The 22,500-nt window shown below is 45.8% G+C and overlaps 1 pseudogene; it reads right to left on the reverse strand.

The window, feature by feature from the left end:
• The window catches only part of LOC135506615 (sister chromatid cohesion protein PDS5 homolog A-like), a 77,887-nt pseudogene that overhangs the window by 2,303 nt on the left and 53,084 nt on the right, over window positions 1-22,500 (reverse strand).

A 22,500-nucleotide genomic window follows, 5' to 3' on the forward strand; every position in this document is an offset into this window, starting at 1 on the left:
CCAGGTCTAGGATCTGTCTCCCCTCACCTCACCAGGTCTAGGATCTGTCTCTCCTCACCTCACCAGGTCTAGGATCTGTCTCTCCTCACCAGGTCTAGGATCTGTCTCTCCTCACCAGGTCTAGGATCTGTCTCTCCTCACCAGGTCTAGGATCTGTCTCTCCTCTCCTCACCAGGTCTAGGATCTGTCTCTCCTCACCAGGTCTAGGATCTGTCTCTCCTCACCAGGTCTAGGATCTGTCACTCCTCACCAGGTCTAGGATCTGTCTCTCCTCACCAGGTCTAGGATCTGTCTCTCCTCACCTCACCAGGTCTAGGATCTGTCTCTCCTCACCAGGTCTAGGATCTGTCTCTCCTCACCTCACCAGGTCTAGGATCTGTCTCTCCTCACCTCACCAGGTCTAGGATCGGTCTCTCCTCACCTCACCAGGTCTAGGATCGGTCTCTCCTCACCAGGTCTAGGATCTGTCTCTCCTCACCTCACCAGGTCTAGGATCTGTCTCTCCTCACCTCACCAGGTCTAGGATCTGTCTCTCCTCTCCTCACCAGGTCTAGGATCTGTCTCCCCTCACCAGGTCTAGGATCTGTCTCCCCTCACCAGGTCTAGGATCTGTCTCCCCTCACCAGGTCTAGGATCTGTCTCTCCTCTCCTCACCAGGTCTAGGATCTGTCTCCCCTCACCAGGTCTAGGATCTGTCTCCCCTCACCAGGTCTAGGATCTGTCTCTCCTCACCAGGTCTAGGATCTGTCTCTCCTCCCCTCACCAGGTCTAGGATCTGTCTCCCCTCACCAGGTCTAGGATCTGTCTCCCCTCACCAGGTCTAGTATCTGTCTCCCCTCACCAGGTCTAGGATCTGTCTCCCCTCACCAGGTCTAGGATCTGTCTCTCCTCACCAGGTCTAGGATCTGTCTCTCCTCTCCTCACCAGGTCTAGGATCTGTCTCTCCTCACCTCACCAGGTCTAGGATCTGTCTCTCCTCACCAGGTCTAGGATCTGTCTCTCCTCACCTCACCAGGTCTAGGATCTGTCTCTCCTCACCTCACCAGGTCTAGGATCTGTCTCTCCTCCCCTCACCAGGTCTAGGATCTGTCTCTCCTCACCAGGTCTAGGATCTGTCTCTCCTCACCAGGTCTAGGATCTGTCTCACCTCACCAAGTCTAGGATCTGTCTCACCTCACCAAGTCTAGGATCTGTCTCTCCTCACCAGGTCTAGGATCTGTCTCACCTCACCTCACCAGGTCTAGGATCTGTCTCTCCTCACCTCTGCAGGTCTAGGATCTGTCTCTCCTCTCCTCACCAGGTCTAGGATCTGTCTCTCCTCACCAGGTCTAGGATCTGTCTCCCCTCACCAGGTCTAGGATCTGTCTCTCCTCACCTCACCAGGTCTAGGATCTGTCTCTCCTCACCTCACCAGGTCTAGGATCTGTCTCTCCTCTCCTCACCAGGTCTAGGATCTGTCTCTCCTCTCCTCACCAGGTCTAGGATCTGTCTCTCCTCACCTCACCAGGTCTAGGATCTGTCTCTCCTCACCTCACCAGGTCTAGGATCTGTCTCCCCTCACCAGGTCTAGGATCTGTCTCTCCTCACCTCACCAGGTCTAGGATCTGTCTCTCCTCACCAGGTCTAGGATCTGTCACTCCTCACCAGGTCTAGGATCTGTCTCCCCTCACCAGGTCTAGGATCTGTCTCTCCTCACCAGGTCTAGGATCTGTCTCTCCTCACCAGGTCTAGGATCTGTCTCTCCTCCCCTCACCAGGTCTAGGATCTGTCTCTCCTCCCCTCACCAGGTCTAGGATCTGTCTCTCCTCACCTCACCAGGTCTAGGATCTGTCTCTCCTCACCTCACCAGGTCTAGGATCTGTCTCTCCTCACCAGGTCTAGGATCTGTCTCTCCTCACCAGGTCTAGGATCTGTCTCTCCTCACCAGGTCTAGGATCTGTCTCTCCTCACCAGGTCTAGGATCTGTCTCTCCTCACCTCACCAGGTCTAGGATCTGTCTCTCCTCACCAGGTCTAGGATCTGTCTCTCCTCACCAGGTCTAGGATCTGTCTCTCCTCACCAGGTCTAGGATCTGTCTCTCCTCACCAGGTCTAGGATCTGTCTCACCTCACCAGGTCTAGGATCTGTCTCTCCTCACCAGGTCTAGGATCTGTCTCACCTCACCAGGTCTAGGATCTGTCTCTCCTCACCTCACCAGGTCTAGGATCTGTCTCTCCTCACCTCACCAGGTCTAGGATCTGTCTCTCCTCACCTCACCAGGTCTAGGATCTGTCTCTCCTCACCTCACCAGGTCTAGGATCTGTCTCTCCTCACCTCACCAGGTCTAGGATCTGTCTCTCCTCACCTCACCAGGTCTAGGATCTGTCTCTCCTCACCTCACCAGGTCTAGGATCTGTCTCTCCTCACCTCTGCAGGTCTAAGATCTGCGTCACATCCTCAGCTTTAGGGATCTTGATGGAGTTTGGCTCCCCCGAGGGGGCGGAGTCCTGGGCAGGTGCCGCCCTCTTCCTGCCTTTGCCTGCCCCTCCTTCCTTCTCATTGGCCAGAGGGGAGGGTGTGGCCTTGGGGGGGCGTCCTCGGCGAGGTTTGGGGATGGTTGACGCACCTGTGGTGAGGTCAGAGGTCACTGTGTCCTCCTGAGAGAGAGGAGAGGAAGTGGTGTTAAAAATATACAAAATTAGAGAAGGAATAAATATGAGGTTTCACAGGGTTAAATGAACTAACGAGGTTTCACAGGGTTAAATGAACTAACGAGGTTTCACAGGGTTAAATGAACTAACGAGGTTTCACAGGGTTAAATGAACTAACGAGGTTTCACAGGGTTAAATGAACTAACGAGGTTTCACAGGGTTAAATGAACTAATGAGGTTTCACAGGGTTAAATTAACTAATGAGGTTTCACAGGGTTAAATAAACTAACAAGGTTTCACAGGGTTAAATGAACTAACGAGGTTTCACAGGGTTAAATGAACTAACATGACGAGGTTTCACAGGGTTAAGTGAACTAATATGAGGTTTCACAGGGTTAAGTGAACTAATGAGGTTTCACAGGGTTAAATGAACTAATGAGGTTTCACAGGGTTAAGTGAACTAATGAGGTTTCACAGGGTTAAATGAACTAATGAGGTTTCACAGGGTTAAATGAACTAACATGACGAGGTTTCACAGGGTTAAGTGGACTAATATGAGGTTTCACAGGGTTAAGTGAACTAATGAGGTTTCACAGGGTTAAGTGAACTAATGAGGTTTCACAGGGTTAAATGAACTAATGAGGTTTCACAGGGTTAAATGAACTAACATGACGAGGTTTCACAGGGTTAAATGAACTAACATGAGGTTTCACAGGGTTAAATGAACTAATGAGGTTTCACAGGGTTAAATGAACTAATGAGGTTTCACAGGGTTAAGTGAACTAATGAGGTTTCACAGGGTTAAATGAACTAATGAGGTTTCACAGGGTTAAATGAACTAATGAGGTTTCACAGGGTTAAATGAACTAACATGAGGTTTCACAGGGTTAAATGAACTAACATGAGGTTTCACAGGGTTAAATGAACTAATGAGGTTTCACAGGGTTAAATGAACTAATGAGGTTTCACAGGGTTAAGTGAACTAATATGAGGTTTCACAGGGTTAAGTGAACTAATGAGGTTTCACAGGGTTAAGTGAACTAATGAGGTTTCACAGGGTTAAGTGAACTAATATGAGGTTTCACAGGGTTAAGTGAACTAATGAGGTTTCACAGGGTTAAATGAACTAATGAGGTTTCACAGGGTTAAATGAACTAATGAGGTTTCACAGGGTTAAATGAACTAATGAGGTTTCACAGGGTTAAGTGAACTAATATGAGGTTTCACAGGGTTAAGTGAACTAATGAGGTTTCACAGGGTTAAATGAACTAATGAGGTTTCACAGGGTTAAGTGAACTAATGAGGTTTCACAGGGTTAAATGAACTAATGAGGTTTCACAGGGTTAAATGAACTAATGAGGTTTCACAGGGTTAAATGAACTAACATGACGAGGTTTCACAGGGTTAAGTGAACTAATATGAGGTTTCACAGGGTTAAGTGAACTAATGAGGTTTCACAGGGTTAAATGAACTAATGAGGTTTCACAGGGTTAAGTGAACTAATGAGGTTTCACAGGGTTAAATGAACTAATGAGGTTTCACAGGGTTAAATGAACTAACATGACGAGGTTTCACAGGGTTAAGTGGACTAATATGAGGTTTCACAGGGTTAAGTGAACTAATGAGGTTTCACAGGGTTAAATGAACTAATGAGGTTTCACAGGGTTAAATGAACTAACATGACGAGGTTTCACAGGGTTAAATGAACTAACATGAGGTTTCACAGGGTTAAATGAACTAATGAGGTTTCACAGGGTTAAATGAACTAATGAGGTTTCACAGGGTTAAGTGAACTAATGAGGTTTCACAGGGTTAAATGAACTAATGAGGTTTCACAGGGTTAAATGAACTAATGAGGTTTCACAGGGTTAAATGAACTAATGAGGTTTCACCGGGTTAAATGAACTAATGAGGTTTCACAGGGTTAAATGAACTAATGAGGTTTCACAGGGTTAAATGAACTAATGAGGTTTCACAGGGTTAAATGAACTAACATGAGGTTTCACAGGGTTAAATGAACTAACATGAGGTTTCACAGGGTTAAATGAACTAATGAGGTTTCACAGGGTTAAATGAACTAATGAGGTTTCACAGGGTTAAGTGAACTAATATGAGGTTTCACAGGGTTAAGTGAACTAATGAGGTTTCACAGGGTTAAATGAACTAACGAGGTTTCACAGGGTTAAATGAACTAACGAGGTTTCACAGGGTTAAATGAACTAATGAGGTTTCACAGGGTTAAATGAACTAATGAGGTTTCACAGGGTTAAATGAACTAATATGAGGTTTCACAGGGTTAAATGAACTAATATGAGGTTTCACAGGGTTAAATGAACTAATGAGGTTTCACAGGGTTAAATGAACTAATGAGGTTTCACAGGGTTAAATGAACTAATGAGGTTTCACAGGGTTAAATGAACTAATGAGGTTTCACAGGGTTAAATGAACTAATATGAGGTTTCACAGGGTTAAATGAACTAATGAGGTTTCACAGGGTTAAATGAACTAACATGAGGTTTCACAGGGTTAAATGAACTAATGAGGTTTCACAGGGTTAAATGAACTAATGAGGTTTCACAGGGTTAAGTGAACTAATGAGGTTTCACAGGGTTAAATGAACTAATGAGGTTTCACAGGGTTAAATGAACTAATGAGGTTTCACAGGGTTAAATGAACTAATGAGGTTTCACCGGGTTAAATGAACTAATGAGGTTTCACAGGGTTAAATGAACTAATGAGGTTTCACAGGGTTAAATGAACTAATGAGGTTTCACAGGGTTAAATGAACTAACATGAGGTTTCACAGGGTTAAATGAACTAACATGAGGTTTCACAGGGTTAAATGAACTAATGAGGTTTCACAGGGTTAAATGAACTAATGAGGTTTCACAGGGTTAAGTGAACTAATATGAGGTTTCACAGGGTTAAGTGAACTAATGAGGTTTCACAGGGTTAAATGAACTAACGAGGTTTCACAGGGTTAAATGAACTAACGAGGTTTCACAGGGTTAAATGAACTAATGAGGTTTCACAGGGTTAAATGAACTAATATGAGGTTTCACAGGGTTAAATGAACTAATATGAGGTTTCACAGGGTTAAATGAACTAATGAGGTTTCACAGGGTTAAATGAACTAATGAGGTTTCACAGGGTTAAGTGAACTAATATGAGGTTTCACAGGGTTAAGTGAACTAATGAGGTTTCACAGGGTTAAATGAACTAATGAGGTTTCACAGGGTTAAATGAACTAATGAGGTTTCACAGGGTTAAATGAACTAATGAGGTTTCACAGGGTTAAATGAACTAATGAGGTTTCACAGGGTTAAATGAACTAATATGAGGTTTCACAGGGTTAAATGAACTAATATGAGGTTTCACAGGGTTAAATGAACTAATGAGGTTTCACAGGGTTAAATGAACTAATGAGGTTTCACAGGGTTAAATGAACTAATGAGGTTTCACAGGGTTAAATGAACTAATGAGGTTTCACAGGGTTAAATGAACTAATATGAGGTTTCACAGGGTTAAATGAACTAATGAGGTTTCACAGGGTTAAATGAACTAACATGAGGTTTCACGGGGTTAAATGAACTAATGAGGTTTCACAGGGTTAAATGAACTAATGAGGTTTCACAGGGTTAAATGAACTAATGAGGTTTCACAGGGTTAAATGAACTAACATGAGGTTTCACAGGGTTAAATGAACTAATGAGGTTTCACAGGGTTAAATGAACTAATGAGGTTTCACAGGGTTAAATGAACTAACGAGGTTTCACAGGGTTAAGTGAACTAACGAGTTTTCACAGGGTTAAATGAACTAACGAGGTTTCACAGGGTTAAATGAACTAATGAGGTTTCACAGGGTTAAATGAACTAACGAGGTTTCACAGGGTTAAATGAACTAATGAGGTTTCACAGGGTTAAATGAACTAACGAGGTTTCACAGGGTTAAATGAACTAACGAGGTTTCACAGGGTTAAATGAACTAACGAGGTTTCACAGGGTTAAATGTACTAATGAGGTTTCACAGGGTTAAATGAACTAATGAGGTTTCACAGGGTTAAATGAACTAATGAGGTTTCACAGGGTTAAATGAACTAACATGAGGTTAGGTTCTCATTTAATCTCTCCGCCTCCTTCTCAAAACGAATTGAAGGAGGTCGGAGGGGTCAGTTTAGGTGGTCTGAGGGGTCAGTTTAGGTGGTCCGAGGGGTCAGTTTAGGTGGTCTGAGGGGTCAGTTTAGGTCAGGAGGAATCAAAGACAGGGCCTTCTCTCTCACCTTCTTCCCGTCGTCCGTCTTGGTGATAACAGGGTTCTCTTCATTCTCTCTCGCCCCGCCCTCTGACGACTCCGTCACAACATCCCTACAGGACAGGAAGGGGATTGACATCAACAGGAAGTGTGAGTTTAGGCGTATGTCTATATTAATGGTGTGTGTTCAGGTGTAAAAATGTTATATTTTTATTATTAGTGTCATGCTTCTTCTAGGAGGTGGAGGAGAAGGACTAGCCCGCAGGAGGAGGAGAAGGACTAGCCCGCAGGAGGAGGAGGAGGACTAGCCCGCTGGAGGAGGAGGACTAGCCCGCAGGAGGAGGACTAGCCCGCAGGAGGAGGAGGTCTAGCCCGCAGGAGGAGGTATAGCCCGCAGGAGGAGGACTAGCCCGCAGGAGGAGGAGGAGGACTAGCCCGCAGGAGGAGGAGGAGGACTAGCCCGCAGGAGGAGGAGAAGGACTAGCCCGCAGGAGGAGGAGGAGGACTAGCCCGCTGGAGGAGGAGGAGGACTAGCCCGCAGGAGGAATAGGAGGACTAGCCCGCAGGAGGAGGAGGACTAGCCCGCAGGAGGAGGAGGAGGACTAGCCCGCAGGAGGAGGAGGAGGACTAGCCCGCAGGAGGAGGAGGAGGACTAGCCCGCAGGAGGAGGAGGAGGACTAGCCCGCTGGAGGAAGAGGACTAGCCCGTAGGAGGACTAGCCCGTAGGAGGACTAGCCCGCTGGAGGAGGAGGAGGACTAGCCCGTAGGAGGACTAGCCCGTAGGAGGACTAGCCCGCTGGAGGAAGAGGACTAGCCCGCTGGAGGAGGAGGAGGACTAGCCCGCAGGAGGAGGACTAGCCCGCAGGAGGACTAGCCCGTAGGAGGACTAGCCCGCTGGAGGAAGAGGACTAGCCCGCTGGAGGAGGAGGAGGACTAGCCCGCAGGAGGAGGACTAGCCTGCAGGAGGAGGAGGACTAGCCCGCAGGAGGAGGAGGAGGACTAGCCCGCAGGAGGACTAGCCCGCTGGAGGAAGAGGACTAGCCCGTAGGAGGAGGACTAGCCCGTAGGAGGACTAGCCCGCTGGAGGAAGAGGTCTAGCCCGCTGGAGGAGGAGGAGGTCTAGCCCGCAGGAGGAGGAGGACTAGCCCGCAGGAGGAGGAGGACTAGCCCGCAGGAGGAGGAGGACTAGCCCGCAGGAGGGGGGGGCCCGCTGGAGGAAGAGGACTAGCCCGTAGGAGGACTAGCCCGTAGGAGGACTAGCCCGCTGGAGGAAGAGGACTAGCCCGTAGGAGGACTAGCCCGCTGGAGGAGGAGGACTAGCCCGCTGGAGGAGGAGGACTAGCCCGTAGGAGGACTAGCCCGCTGGAGGAGGAGGACTAGCCCGTAGGAGGACTAGCCCGCTGGAGGAGGAGGACTAGCCCGTAGGAGGACTAGCCCGTAGGAGGTACATGGCCTCTCCTAAACCAGACAGTACATGGCCTCTCCTCTTCATCTCTCCTCAATCACAGTACATGGCCTCTCCTCTTCATCTCTCCTCAATCAGACAGTACATGCCTCTCCTCTTCATCTCTCCTCAATCAGACAGTACATGCCTCTCCTCTTCATCTCTCCTCTTCATCTCTCCTCAACCAGACAGTACATGCCTCTCCTCTTCATCTCTCCTCTTCATCTCTCCTCTTCATCTCTCCTCAACCAGACAGTACATGCCTCTCCTCTTCATCTCTCCTCTTCATCTCTCCTCTTCATCTCTCCTCAATCAGACAGTACATGCCTCTCCTCTTCATCTCTCCTCTTCATCTCTCCTAAACTAGACAGTACATGCCTCTCCTCTTCATCTCTCCTCTTCATCTCTCCTCAACCAGACAGTACATGCCTCTCCTCTTCATCTCTCCTCTTCATCTCTCCTCTTCATCTCTCCTAAACCAGACAGTACATGCCTCTCCTCTTCATCTCTCCTAAACTAGACAGTACGCAGCCTCTCCTAAATCCCAGCTGGGCTGGGAGTTGGTTCTGGTGCCTCTATGTTAAGGTGTGTTACCTGGTCTTGGTAACAGGAGAGCTGGGCTGGGAGTTGGTTCTGGTGCCTCTATGTTAAGGTGTGTTACCTGGTCTTGGTAACAGGAGAGCTGGGCCGGGAGTTGGTTCTGGTGCCTCTGTGTTAAGGTGTGTTACCTGGTCTTGGTAACAGGAGAGCTGGGCTGGGAGTTGGTTCTGGTGCCTCTGTGTTAAGGTGTGTTACCTGGTCTTGGTAACAGGAGAGCTGGGCTGGGAGTTGGTTCTGGTGCCTCTATGTTAAGGTGTGTTACCTGGTCTTGGTAACAGGAGAGCTGGGCTGGGAGTTGGTTCTGGTGCCTCTATGTTAAGGTGTGTTACCTGGTCTTGGTAACAGGAGAGCTGGGCTGGGAGTTGGTTCTGGTGCCTCTATGTTAAGGTGTGTTACCTGGTCTTGGTAACAGGAGAGCTGGGCTGGGAGTTGGTTCTGGTGCCTCTATGTTAAGGTGTGTTACCTGGTCTTGGTAACAGGAGAGCTGGGCTGGGAGTTGGTTCTGGTGCCTCTATGTTAAGGTGTGTTACCTGGTCTTGGTAACAGGAGAGCTGGGCCTGGAGTTGGTTCTGGTGCCTCTATGTTAAGGTGTGTTACCTGGTCTTGGTAACAGGAGAGCTGGGCTGGGAGTTGGTTCTGGTGCCTCTATGTTAAGGTGTGTTACCTGGTCTTGGTAACAGGAGAGCTGGGCTGGGAGTTGGTTCTGGTGCCTCTATGTTAAGGTGTGTTACCTGGTCTTGGTAACAGGAGAGCTGGGCTGGGAGTTGGTTCTGGTGCCTCTATGTTAAGGTGTGTTACCTGGTCTTGGTAACAGGAGAGCTGGGCTGGGAGTTGGTTCTGGTGCCTCTATGTTAAGGTGTGTTACCTGGTCTTGGTAACAGGAGAGCTGGGCTGGGAGTTGGTTCTGGTGCCTCTATGTTAAGGTGTGTTACCTGGTCTTGGTAACAGGAGAGCTGGGCCGGGAGTTGGTTCTGGTGCCTCTATGTTAAGGTGTGTTACCTGGTCTTGGTAACAGGAGAGCTGGGCCGGGAGTTGGTTCTGGTGCCTCTATGTTAAGGTGTGTTACCTGGTCTTGGTAACAGGAGAGCTGGGCCGGGAGTTGGTTCTGGTGCCTCTATGTTAAGGTGTGTTACCTGGTCTTGGTAACAGGAGAGCTGGGCCGGGAGTTGGTTCTGGTGCCTCTATGTTAAGGTGTGTTACCTGGTCTTGGTAACAGGAGAGCTGGGCCTGGAGTTGGTTCTGGTGCCTCTATGTTAAGGTGTGTTACCTGGTCTTGGTAACAGGAGAGCTGGGCTGGGAGTTGGTTCTGGTGCCTCTATGTTAAGGTGTGTTACCTGGTCTTGGTAACAGGAGAGCTGGGCTGGGAGTTGGTTCTGGTGCCTCTATGTTAAGGTGTGTTACCTGGTCTTGGTAACAGGAGAGCTGGGCTGGGAGTTGGTTCTGGTGCCTCTATGTTAAGGTGTGTTACCTGGTCTTGGTAACAGGAGAGCTGGGCTGGGAGTTGGTTCTGGTGCCTCTATGTTAAGGTGTGTTACCTGGTCTTGGTAACAGGAGAGCTGGGCTGGGAGTTGGTTCTGGTGCCTCTATGTTAAGGTGTGTTACCTGGTCTTGGTAACAGGAGAGCTGGGCTGGGAGTTGGTTCTGGTGCCTCTATGTTAAGGTGTGTTACCTGGTCTTGGTAACAGGAGAGCTGGGCCGGGAGTTGGTTCTGGTGCCTCTATGTTAAGGTGTGTTACCTGGTCTTGGTAACAGGAGAGCTGGGCCTGGAGTTGGTTCTGGTGCCTCTATGTTAAGGTGTGTTACCTGGTCTTGGTAACAGGAGAGCTGGGCCGGGAGTTGGTTCTGGTGCCTCTATGTTAAGGTGTGTTACCTGGTCTTGGTAACAGGAGAGCTGGGCTGGGAGTTGGTTCTGGTGCCTCTATGTTAAGGTGTGTTACCTGGTCTTGGTAACAGGAGAGCTGGGCTGGGAGTTGGTTCTGGTGCCTCTATGTTAAGGTGTGTTACCTGGTCTTGGTAACAGGAGAGCTGGGCTGGGAGTTGGTTCTGGTGCCTCTATGTTAAGGTGTGTTACCTGGTCTTGGTAACAGGAGAGCTGGGCTGGGAGTTGGTTCTGGTGCCTCTATGTTAAGGTGTGTTACCTGGTCTTGGTAACAGGAGAGCTGGGCTGGGAGTTGGTTCTGGTGCCTCTATGTTAAGGTGTGTTACCTGGTCTTGGTAACAGGAGAGCTGGGCTGGGAGTTGGTTCTGGTGCCTCTATGTTAAGGTGTGTTACCTGGTCTTGGTAACAGGAGAGCTGGGCTGGGAGTTGGTTCTGGTGCCTCTATGTTAAGGTGTGTTACCTGGTCTTGGTAACAGGAGAGCTGGGCTGGGAGTTGGTTCTGGTGCCTCTATGTTAAGGTGTGTTACCTGGTCTTGGTAACAGGAGAGCTGGGCTGGGAGTTGGTTCTGGTGCCTCTATGTTAAGGTGTGTTACCTGGTCTTGGTAACAGGAGAGCTGGGCTGGGAGTTGGTTCTGGTGCCTCTATGTTAAGGTGTGTTACCTGGTCTTGGTAACAGGAGAGCTGGGCTGGGAGTTGGTTCTGGTGCCTCTATGTTAAGGTGTGTTACCTGGTCTTGGTAACAGGAGAGCTGGGCTGGGAGTTGGTTCTGGTGCCTCTATGTTAAGGTGTGTTACCTGGTCTTGGTAACAGGAGAGCTGGGCTGGGAGTTGGTTCTGGTGCCTCTATGTTAAGGTGTGTTACCTGGTCTTGGTAACAGGAGAGCTGGGCTGGGAGTTGGTTCTGGTGCCTCTATGTTAAGGTGTGTTACCTGGTCTTGGTAACAGGAGAGCTGGGCTGGGAGTTGGTTCTGGTGCCTCTATGTTAAGGTGTGTTACCTGGTCTTGGTAACAGGAGAGCTGGGCTGGGAGTTGGTTCTGGTGCCTCTATGTTAAGGTGTGTTACCTGGTCTTGGTAACAGGAGAGCTGGGCCTGGAGTTGGTTCTGGTGCCTCTATGTTAAGGTGTGTTACCTGGTCTTGGTAACAGGAGAGCTGGGCTGGGAGTTGGTTCTGGTGCCTCTATGTTAAGGTGTGTTACCTGGTCTTGGTAACAGGAGAGCTGGGCTGGGAGTTGGTTCTGGTGTTGCTGTCTGAGCCAGTGGTCTTGTTGTAGACTCTCCTACCTGGCACCGTCAGAGTCTTATTCACTGTAGACAAGACAGGAGATGGCTTTGGCTGGGGAGAGAGGAGAGAGAGGGGGGTGCAGAGAGAGGGGGCATAGAGAGAGCGCGAGAGAGAGAGAGAGAGAAAGGGGGCATAGAGAGAGCGAGAGAGAGAGAGGGGGGGCATAGAGAGAGCGAGAGAGAGAGGGGGCAAAGACAGAGAGAGGGCAAAGACAGAGAGAGAGAGAGAGAGGGGGCAAAGACAGAGAGAGAGAGGGGGCAAAGAGAGAGGGGGCAAAGAGAGAGGGGGCAAAGAGAGAGAGAAAGGGGGCAAAGACAGAGAGAGGGGGCAAAGACAGAGAGAAAGGGGGCAAAGACAGAGAGAAAGGGGGCAAAGACAGAGAGAGGGGGCAAAGACAGAGAGAGAGGGGGCAAAGACAGAGAGAGAGGGGCAAAGACAGAGAGAGAGGGCAAAGAGAGAGAGAGAGAGGGGGCAAAGAGAGAGAGGGGGGGCAAAGAGAGAGAGGGGGGGCAAAGAGAGAGGGGGGGCAAAGAGAGAGAGAGGGGCAAAGAGAGAGAGAGGGGGCAAAGAGTGAGAGAGGGGGCAAAGAGAGAGAGGGGGGCAAAGAGAGAGAGGGGGCAAAGAGTGAGAGAGGGGGCAAAGAGAGAGAGGGGGGGGGCAAAGAGAGAGGGGGGGCAAAGAGAGAGAGGGGGGCAAAGAGAGAGAGAGGGGGCAAAGAGTGAGAGAGGGGGCAAAGAGAGAGAGGGGGGCAAAGAGAGAGAGGGGGGCAAAGAGTGAGAGAGGGGGCAAAGAGAGAGACAGGGGGGCAAAGAGAGAGGGGGGCAAAGAGAGAGAGAGGGGCAAAGAGAGAGAGGGGGCAAAGAGTGAGAGAGGGGGCAAAGAGAGAGAGAGGGGGCAAAGAGAGAGAGAGGGGGCAAAGAGAGAGAGGGGGCAAAGAGTGAGAGAGGGGGCAAAGAGAGAGAGAGAGGGCATAGACCATTATACAGGTACATAGAACAGGTACAGGTTATTAAAGATATAATATCTAGATATTATACAGGTATATAGAAAAGGAACAGATTACTAAAATATAATCTAGATATTATACAGGTACAGGTTATTAAGATATAATCTAGATATTATACAGGTACATAGAACAGGTTATTAAAGATATAATCTAGATATTATACAGGTACATAGAACAGGTTATTAAAGATCTAATCTAGATATTATACAGGTACATAGAACAGGTTATTAAAGATCTAATCTAGATATTATACAGGTACATAGAACAGGTTATTAAAGATCTAATCCAGATATTATACAGGTATATAGAACAGGTACAGGTTATTAAATATATAATCGAGATATTATACAGGTACTATAACAGGTACTATAACAGGTACAGGTACTATAACAGGTACTATAACAGGTACTATACAGGTACATAACAGGTACTATAACAGGTACTATAACAGGTACTATAACAGGTACAGGTACTATAACAGGTACTATAACAGGTACTATAACAGGTATTATAACAGGTACTATAACAGGTACTATAACAGGTACTATAACAGATACTATAACAGGTACAGGTACTATAACAGGTATTATAACAGGTACTATAACAGGTACTATAACAGGTACTATAACAGGTACAGGTACTATAACAGGTACTATAACAGGTACTATAACAGGTACTATAACAGGTATTATAACAGGTACTATAACAGGTACTATAACAGGTACAGGTACTATAACAGGTACTATAACAGGTACTATAACAGGTACTATAACAGGTACAGGTACTATAACAGGTATTATAACAGGTACTATAACAGGTACTGTAACAGGTACTATAACAGGTACAGGTACTATAACAGGTACTATAACAGGTACAGGTACTATAACAGGTACTATAACAGGTACAGGTACTATAACAGGTACTATAACAGGTACAGGTACTATAACAGGTACAGGCACTATAACAGGTACTATAACAGGTACTATAACAGGTACTATAACAGGTACTATAACAGATACTATAACAGGTACAGATACTATAACCGGTACTATAACAGGTACTATAACAGGTATTATAACAGGTACTATAACAGGTATAACAGGTACTATAACAGGTATTATAACAGGTACTATAACAGGTACTATAACAGGTACTATAACAGGTACAATAACAGGTACAGGTACTATAACAGGTACTATAACAGGTATTATAACAGGTACTATAACAGGTACTATAACAGGTATTATAACAGGTATTATAACAGGTACTATAACAGGTATTATAACAGATACAGGTATTATAACAGGTATTATAACAGGTACTATAACAGGTACTATAACAGGTACTATAACAGGTACTATAACAGGTACTATAACAGGTATTATAACAGGTATTATAACAGGTACTATAACAGGTACTATAACAGGTATTATAACAGGTACTATAACAGGTACTATAACAGGTACTATAACAGGTATTATAACAGGTACTATAACAGGTATTATAACAGGTACTATAACAGGTATTATAACAGGTACTATAACAGGTACTATAACAGGTACTATAACAGGTATTATAACAGGTACTATAACAGGTATTATAACAGGTACTATAACAGGTACTATAACAGGTACTATAACAGGTACTATAACAGGTATTATAACAGGTACTATAACAGGTACTATAACAGGTACTATAACAGGTACTATAACAGGTACTATAACAGGTACTATAACAGGTGAGTTCCTTACCTTTCCCGTCAGCAGCACCGTTCTGGCCTCTGATGATAAATACTCCTTATCATTGATCAGGTCCTGGAAGGAGACAGCTTATTAAATACTCCTTATCATTGATCAGGTCCTGGAAGGAGACAGCTTATTAAATACTCCTTATCATTGATCAGGTCCTGGAAGGAGACAACTTATTAAATACTCCTTATCATTGATCAGGTCCTGGAGGGGGACAACTTATTAAATACTCCTTATCATTGATCAGGTCCTGGAAGGAGACAACTTATTATATACTCCTTATCATTGATCAGGTCCTGGAAGGAGACAACTTATTAAATACTCCTTATCATTGATCAGGTCCTGGAAGGAGACAACTTATTAAATACTCCTTATCATTGATCAGGTCCTGGAGGGGGACAGCTTATTAAATACTCCTTATCATTGATCAGGTCCTGGAGGGGGACAGCTTATTAAATACTCCTTATCATTGATCAGGTCCTGGAAGGAGACAGCTTATTAAATACTCCTTATCATTGATCAGGTCCTGGAAGGAGACAGCTTATTAAATACTCCTTATCATTGATCAGGTCCTGGAAGGAGACAGCTTATTAAATACTCCTTATCATTGATCAGGTCCTGGAAGGAGACAGCTTATTAAATACTCCTTATCATTGATCAGGTCCTGGAAGGGAGACAGCTTATTAAATACTCCTTATCATTGATCAGGTCCTGGAGGGGGACAGCTTATTAAATACTCCTTATCATTGATCAGGTCCTGGAAGGGGACAGCTTATTAAATACTCCTTATCATTGATCAGGTCCTGGAAGGAGACAGGAGACAGCTTATTAAATACTCCTTATCATTGATCAGGTCCTGGAAGGAGACAGCTTATTAAATACTCCTTATCATTGATCAGGTCCTGGAAGGAGACAGCTTATTAAATACTCCTTATCATTGATCAGGTCCTGGAAGGAGACAGCTTATTAAATACTCCTTATCATTGATCAGGTCCTGGAAGGAGACAGCTTATTAAATACTCCTTATCATTGATCAGGTCCTGGAAGGAGACAGCTTATTAAATACTCCTTATCATTGATCAGGTCCTGGAAGGAGACAGCTTATTAAATACTCCTTATCATTGATCAGGTCCTGGAAGGAGACAGCTTATTAAATACTCCTTATCATTGATCAGGTCCTGGAAGGAGACAGCTTATTAAATACTCCTTATCATTGATCAGGTCCTGGAAGGAGACAGCTTATTAAATACTCCTTATCATTGATCAGGTCCTGGAAGGAGACAGCTTATTAAATACTCCTTATCATTGATCAGGTCCTGGAAGGAGACAGCTTATTAAATACTCCTTATCATTGATCAGGTCCTGGAAGGAGACAACTTATTAAATACTCCTTATCATTGATCAGGTCCTGGAAGGAGACAACTTAATAAATACTCCTTATCATTGATCAGGTCCTGGAAGGAGACAGCTTATTAAATACTCCTTATCATTGATCATGTCCTGGAAGGAGACAACTTAATAAATACTCCTTATCATTGATCAGGTCCTGGAAGGAGACAGCTTATTAAATACTCCTTATCATTGATCAGGTCCTGCAGGGGGACAGCTTATTAAATACTCCTTATCATTGATCAGGTCCTGGAAGGAGACAGCTTATTAAATACTCCTTATCATTGATCAGGTCCTGGAAGGAGACAGCTTATTAAATACTCCTTATCATTGATCAGGTCCTGGAAGGAGACAGCTTATTAAATACTCCTTATCATTGATCAGGTCCTGGAGGGGGACAACTTATTAAATACTCCTTATCATTGATCAGGTCCTGGAAGAAGACAACTTATTAAATACTCCTTATCATTGATCAGGTCCTGGAGGGATGTGTGTGTGTGTGTGCGTGTGTGTATGGCGTGTGTGTGAATGACGTGTGTGTGTGATGTGTGTATGGTATGTGCGTGTGTGCGTATGATGTGTGTGTGCGTGTGTGTATGATGTGTGTGTGCGTGTGTGTATGATGTGTGTGTGCGTGTGGTGTGTGTGTATGGTGTGTGTGTGTGTGTATGATGTGTGTGTGCGTGTGTGTGTATGATGTGTGTGTGCGTGTGTGTGTATGATGTGTGTGTGTGTGTGTGTGTGTGTATGATGTACATTTACATTTAAGTCATTTAGCAGACGCTCTTATCCAGAGCGACTTACAAATTGGTGAATTCACCTTCTGACATCCAGTGGAACAGCCACTTTACAATAGTGCATCTAAATCATTAAGGGGGGGGGGGTGGTGAGAAGGATTACTTATCCTATCCTAGGTATGATGTGTGTGTGTGTGTGTGTGTATGGTGTGTGTGTGTGTGTGTATGGTGTATGGTGTGTGTGTGTGTGGTGTGTGTGTGTGTGTGTATGATGTGTGTGTGCGTGTGTGTGTATATGATGTGTGTGTGCGTGTGTGTGTATATGATGTGTGTGTGCGTGTGTGTGTATGATGTGTGTGTGTGTGTGGTGTGTGATGTGTGTGTGTATGGTGTGTGTGTGTGTGTGTGTGTGTGTGTGTGTGTGTGTGTGATGTGTGTGTGTATGATGCGTGTGTGTGTGTGGTGTGTATGATGCGTGTGTGTGTGTGGTGTGTATGATGCGCGTGTGTGTGTGTGTGTGTGTGTGTGTGTGTGTGTGGTGTGTGTGTGTACCTTGTCAGGTGGGGTGTAGAACTTGGTGGGCAGGACGGGGTCTTTCGGAGACTCCAGGTGACAGGCGGTCGACTTGTTCACGATCACGAACAACGCCACGTCACACACGATGTACAGCTTCTGTAACCACGACAACGCACAACACGTCAACAAAACAACGCCAGTTTATCTACAGTCAGTTAACATACTGGCTGAATGGGTCTACAGTCAGTTAACATACTGGCTGAATGGGTCTATAGTCAGTTAACATACTGGCTGAATGGGTCTATAGTCAGTTAACATACTGGCTGAATGGGTCTATAGTCAGTTAACATACTGGCTGAATGGGTCTATAGTCAGTTAACATACTGGCTGAATGGGTCTACAGTCAGTTAACATACTGGCTGAATGGGTCTATAGTCAGTTAACATACTGGCTGAATGGGTCTACAGTCAGTTAACATACTGGCTGAATGGGTCTATAGTCAGTTAACATACTGGCTGAATGGGTCTACAGTCAGTTAACATACTGGCTGAATGGGTCTACAGTCAGTTAACATACTGGCTGAATGGGTCTATAGTCAGTTAACATACTGGCTGAATGGGTCTATAGTCAGTTAACATACTGGCTGAATGGGTCTACAGTCAGTTAACATACTGGCTGAATGGGTCTACAGTCAGTTAACATACTGGCTGAATGGGTCTACAGTCAGTTAACATACTGGCTGAATGGGTCTACAGTCAGTTAACATACTGGCTGAATGGGTCTACAGTCAGTTAACATACTGGCTGAATGGGTCTATAGTCAGTTAACATACTGGCTGAATGGGTCTACAGTCAGTTAACATACTGGCTGAATGGGTCTACAGTCAGTTAACATACTGGCTGAATGGGTCTACAGTCAGTTAACATACTGGCTGAATGGGTCTACAGTCAGTTAACATACTGGCTGAATGGGTCTATAGTCAGTTAACATACTGGCTGAATGGGTCTATAGTCAGTTAACATACTGGCTGAATGGGTCTACAGTCAGTTAACATACTGGCTGAATGGGTCTATAGTCAGTTAACATACTGGCTGAATGGGTCTACAGTCAGTTAACATACTGGCTGAATGGGTCTACAGTCAGTTAACATACTGGCTGAATGGGTCTACAGTCAGTTAACATACTGGCTGAATGGGTCTACAGTCAGTTAACATACTGGCTGAATGGGTCTACAGTCAGTTAACATACTGGCTGAATGGGTCTATAGTCAGTTAACATACTGGCTGAATGGGTCTACAGTCAGTTAACATACTGGCTGAATGGGTCTACAGTCAGTTAACATACTGGCTGAATGGGTCTACAGTCAGTTAACATACTGGCTGAATGGGTCTACAGTCAGTTAACATACTGGCTGAATGGGTCTATAGTCAGTTAACATACTGGCTGAATGGGTCTATAGTCAGTTAACATACTGGCTGAATGGGTCTATAGTCAGTTAACATACTGGCTGAATGGGTCTATAGTCAGTTAACATACTGGCTGAATGGGTCTACAGTCAGTTAACATACTGGCTGAATGGGTCTACAGTCAGTTAACATACTGGCTGAATGGGTCTACAGTCAGTTAACATACTGGCTGAATGGGTCTACAGTCAGTTAACATACTGGCTGAATGGGTCTACAGTCAGTTAACATACTGGCTGAATGGGTCTACAGTCAGTTAACATACTGGCTGAATGGGTCTATAGTCAGTTAACATACTGGCTGAATGGGTCTACAGTCAGTTAACATACTGGCTGAATGGGTCTACAGTCAGTTAACATACTGGCTGAATGGGTCTACAGTCAGTTAACATACTGGCTGAATGGGTCTATAGTTAACATACTGGCTGAATGGGTCTACAGTCAGTTAACATACTGGCTGAATGGGTCTACAGTCAGTTAACATACTGGCTGAATGGGTCTACAGTCAGTTAACATACTGGCTGAATGGGTCTACAGTCAGTTAACATACTGGCTGAATGGGTCTACAGTCAGTTAACATACTGGCTGAATGGGTCTACAGTCAGTTAACATACTGGCTGAATGGGTCTACAGTCAGTTAACATACTGGCTGAATGGGTCTACAGTCAGTTAACATACTGGCTGAATGGGTCTACAGTCAGTTAACATACTGGCTGAATGGGTCTACAGTCAGTTAACATACTGGCTGAATGGGTCTACAGTCAGTTAACATACTGGCTGAATGGGTCTATAGTCAGTTAACATACTGGCTGAATGGGTCTACAGTCAGTTAACATACTGGCTGAATGGGTCTACAGTCAGTTAACATACTGGCTGAATGGGTCTACAGTCAGTTAACATACTGGCTGAATGGGTCTACAGTCAGTTAACATACTGGCTGAATGGGTCTACAGTCAGTTAACATACTGGCTGAATGGGTCTACAGTCAGTTAACATACTGGCTGAATGGGTCTACAGTCAGTTAACATACTGGCTGAATGGGTCTATAGTCAGTTAACATACTGGCTGAATGGGTCTACAGTCAGTTAACATACTGGCTGAATGGGTCTACAGTCAGTTAACATACTGGCTGAATGGGTCTACAGTCAGTTAACATACTGGCTGAATGGGTCTACAGTCAGTTAACATACTGGCTGAATGGGTCTACAGTCAGTTAACATACTGGCTGAATGGGTCTACAGTCAGTTAACATACTGGCTGAATGGGTCTACAGTCAGTTAACATACTGGCTGAATGGGTCTATAGTCAGTTAACATACTGGCTGAATGGGTCTACAGTCAGTTAACATACTGGCTGAATGGGTCTACAGTCAGTTAACATACTGGCTGAATGGGTCTACAGTCAGTTAACATACTGGCTGAATGGGTCTACAGTCAGTTAACATACTGGCTGAATGGGTCTACAGTCAGTTAACATACTGGCTGAATGGGTCTACAGTCAGTTAACATACTGGCTGAATGGGTCTACAGTCAGTTAACATACTGGCTGAATGGGTCTACAGTCAGTTAACATACTGGCTGAATGGGTCTACAGTCAGTTAACATACTGGCTGAATGGGTCTACAGTCAGTTAACATACTGGCTGAATGGGTCTACAGTCAGTTAACATACTGGCTGAATGGGTCTACAGTCAGTTAACATACTGGCTGAATGGGTCTACAGTCAGTTAACATACTGGCTGAATGGGTCTACAGTCAGTTAACATACTGGCTGAATGGGTCTACAGTCAGTTAACATACTGGCTGAATGGGTCTACAGTCAGTTAACATACTGGCTGAATGGGTCTACAGTCAGTTAACATACTGGCTGAATGGGTCTACAGTCAGTTAACATACTGGCTGAATGGGTCTATAGTCAGTTAACATACTGGCTGAATGGGTCTACAGTCAGTTAACATACTGGCTGAATGGGTCTACAGTCAGTTAACATACTGGCTGAATGGGTCTACAGTCAGTTAACATACTGGCTGAATGGGTCTATAGTCAGTTAACATACTGGCTGAATGGGTCTACAGTCAGTTAACATACTGGCTGAATGGGTCTACAGTCAGTTAACATACTGGCTGAATGGGTCTACAGTCAGTTAACATACTGGCTGAATGGGTCTACAGTCAGTTAACATACTGGCTGAATGGGTCTATAGTCAGTTAACATACTGGCTGAATGGGTCTACAGTCAGTTAACATACTGGCTGAATGGGTCTATAGTCAGTTAACATACTGGCTGAATGGGTCTACAGTCAGTTAACATACTGGCTGAATGGGTCTACAGTCAGTTAACATACTGGCTGAATGGGTCTACAGTCAGTTAACATACTGGCTGAATGGGTCTACAGTCAGTCAGTTAACATACTGGCTGAATGGGTCTACAGTCAGTTAACATACTGGCTGAATGGGTCTACAGTCAGTTAACATACTGGCTGAATGGGTCTATAGTCAGTTAACATACTGGCTGAATGGGTCTACAGTCAGTTAACATACTGGCTGAATGGGTCTACAGTCAGTTAACATACTGGCTGAATGGGTCTACAGTCAGTTAACATACTGGCTGAATGGGTCTACAGTCAGTTAACATACTGGCTGAATGGGTCTATAGTCAGTTAACATACTGGCTGAATGGGTCTACAGTCAGTTAACATACTGGCTGAATGGGTCTATAGTCAGTTAACATACTGGCTGAATGGGTCTATAGTCAGTTAACATACTGGCTGAATGGGTCTATAGTCAGTTAACATACTGGCTGAATGGGTCTATAGTCAGTTAACATACTGGCTGAATGGGTCTACAGTCAGTTAACATACTGGCTGAATGGGTCTACAGTCAGTTAACATACTGGCTGAATGGGTCTATAGTCAGTTAACATACTGGCTGAATGGGTCTACAGTCAGTTAACATACTGGCTGAATGGGTCTATAGTCAGTTAACATACTGGCTGAATGGGTCTATAGTCAGTTAACATACTGGCTGAATGGGTCTACAGTCAGTTAACATACTGGCTGAATGGGTCTACAGTCAGTTAACATACTGGCTGAATGGGTCTACAGTCAGTTAACATACTGGCTGAATGGGTCTATAGTCAGTTAACATACTGGCTGAATGGGTCTACAGTCAGTTAACATACTGGCTGAATGGGTCTATAGTCAGTTAACATACTGGCTGAATGGGTCTACAGTCAGTTAACATACTGGCTGAATGGGTCTACAGTCAGTTAACATACTGGCTGAATGGGTCTACAGTCAGTTAACATACTGGCTGAATGGGTCTACAGTCAGTTAACATACTGGCTGAATGGGTCTACAGTCAGTTAACATACTGGCTGAATGGGTCTATAGTCAGTTAACATACTGGCTGAATGGGTCTACAGTCAGTTAACATACTGGCTGAATGGGTCTATAGTCAGTTAACATACTGGCTGAATGGGTCTACAGTCAGTTAACATACTGGCTGAATGGGTCTACAGTCAGTTAACATACTGGCTGAATGGGTCTACAGTCAGT

This window comes from Oncorhynchus masou, chromosome 20 (genome assembly GCF_036934945.1).
Source record: "Oncorhynchus masou masou isolate Uvic2021 chromosome 20, UVic_Omas_1.1, whole genome shotgun sequence".
In the NCBI taxonomy this organism is placed as follows: domain Eukaryota; kingdom Metazoa; phylum Chordata; class Actinopteri; order Salmoniformes; family Salmonidae; genus Oncorhynchus; species Oncorhynchus masou.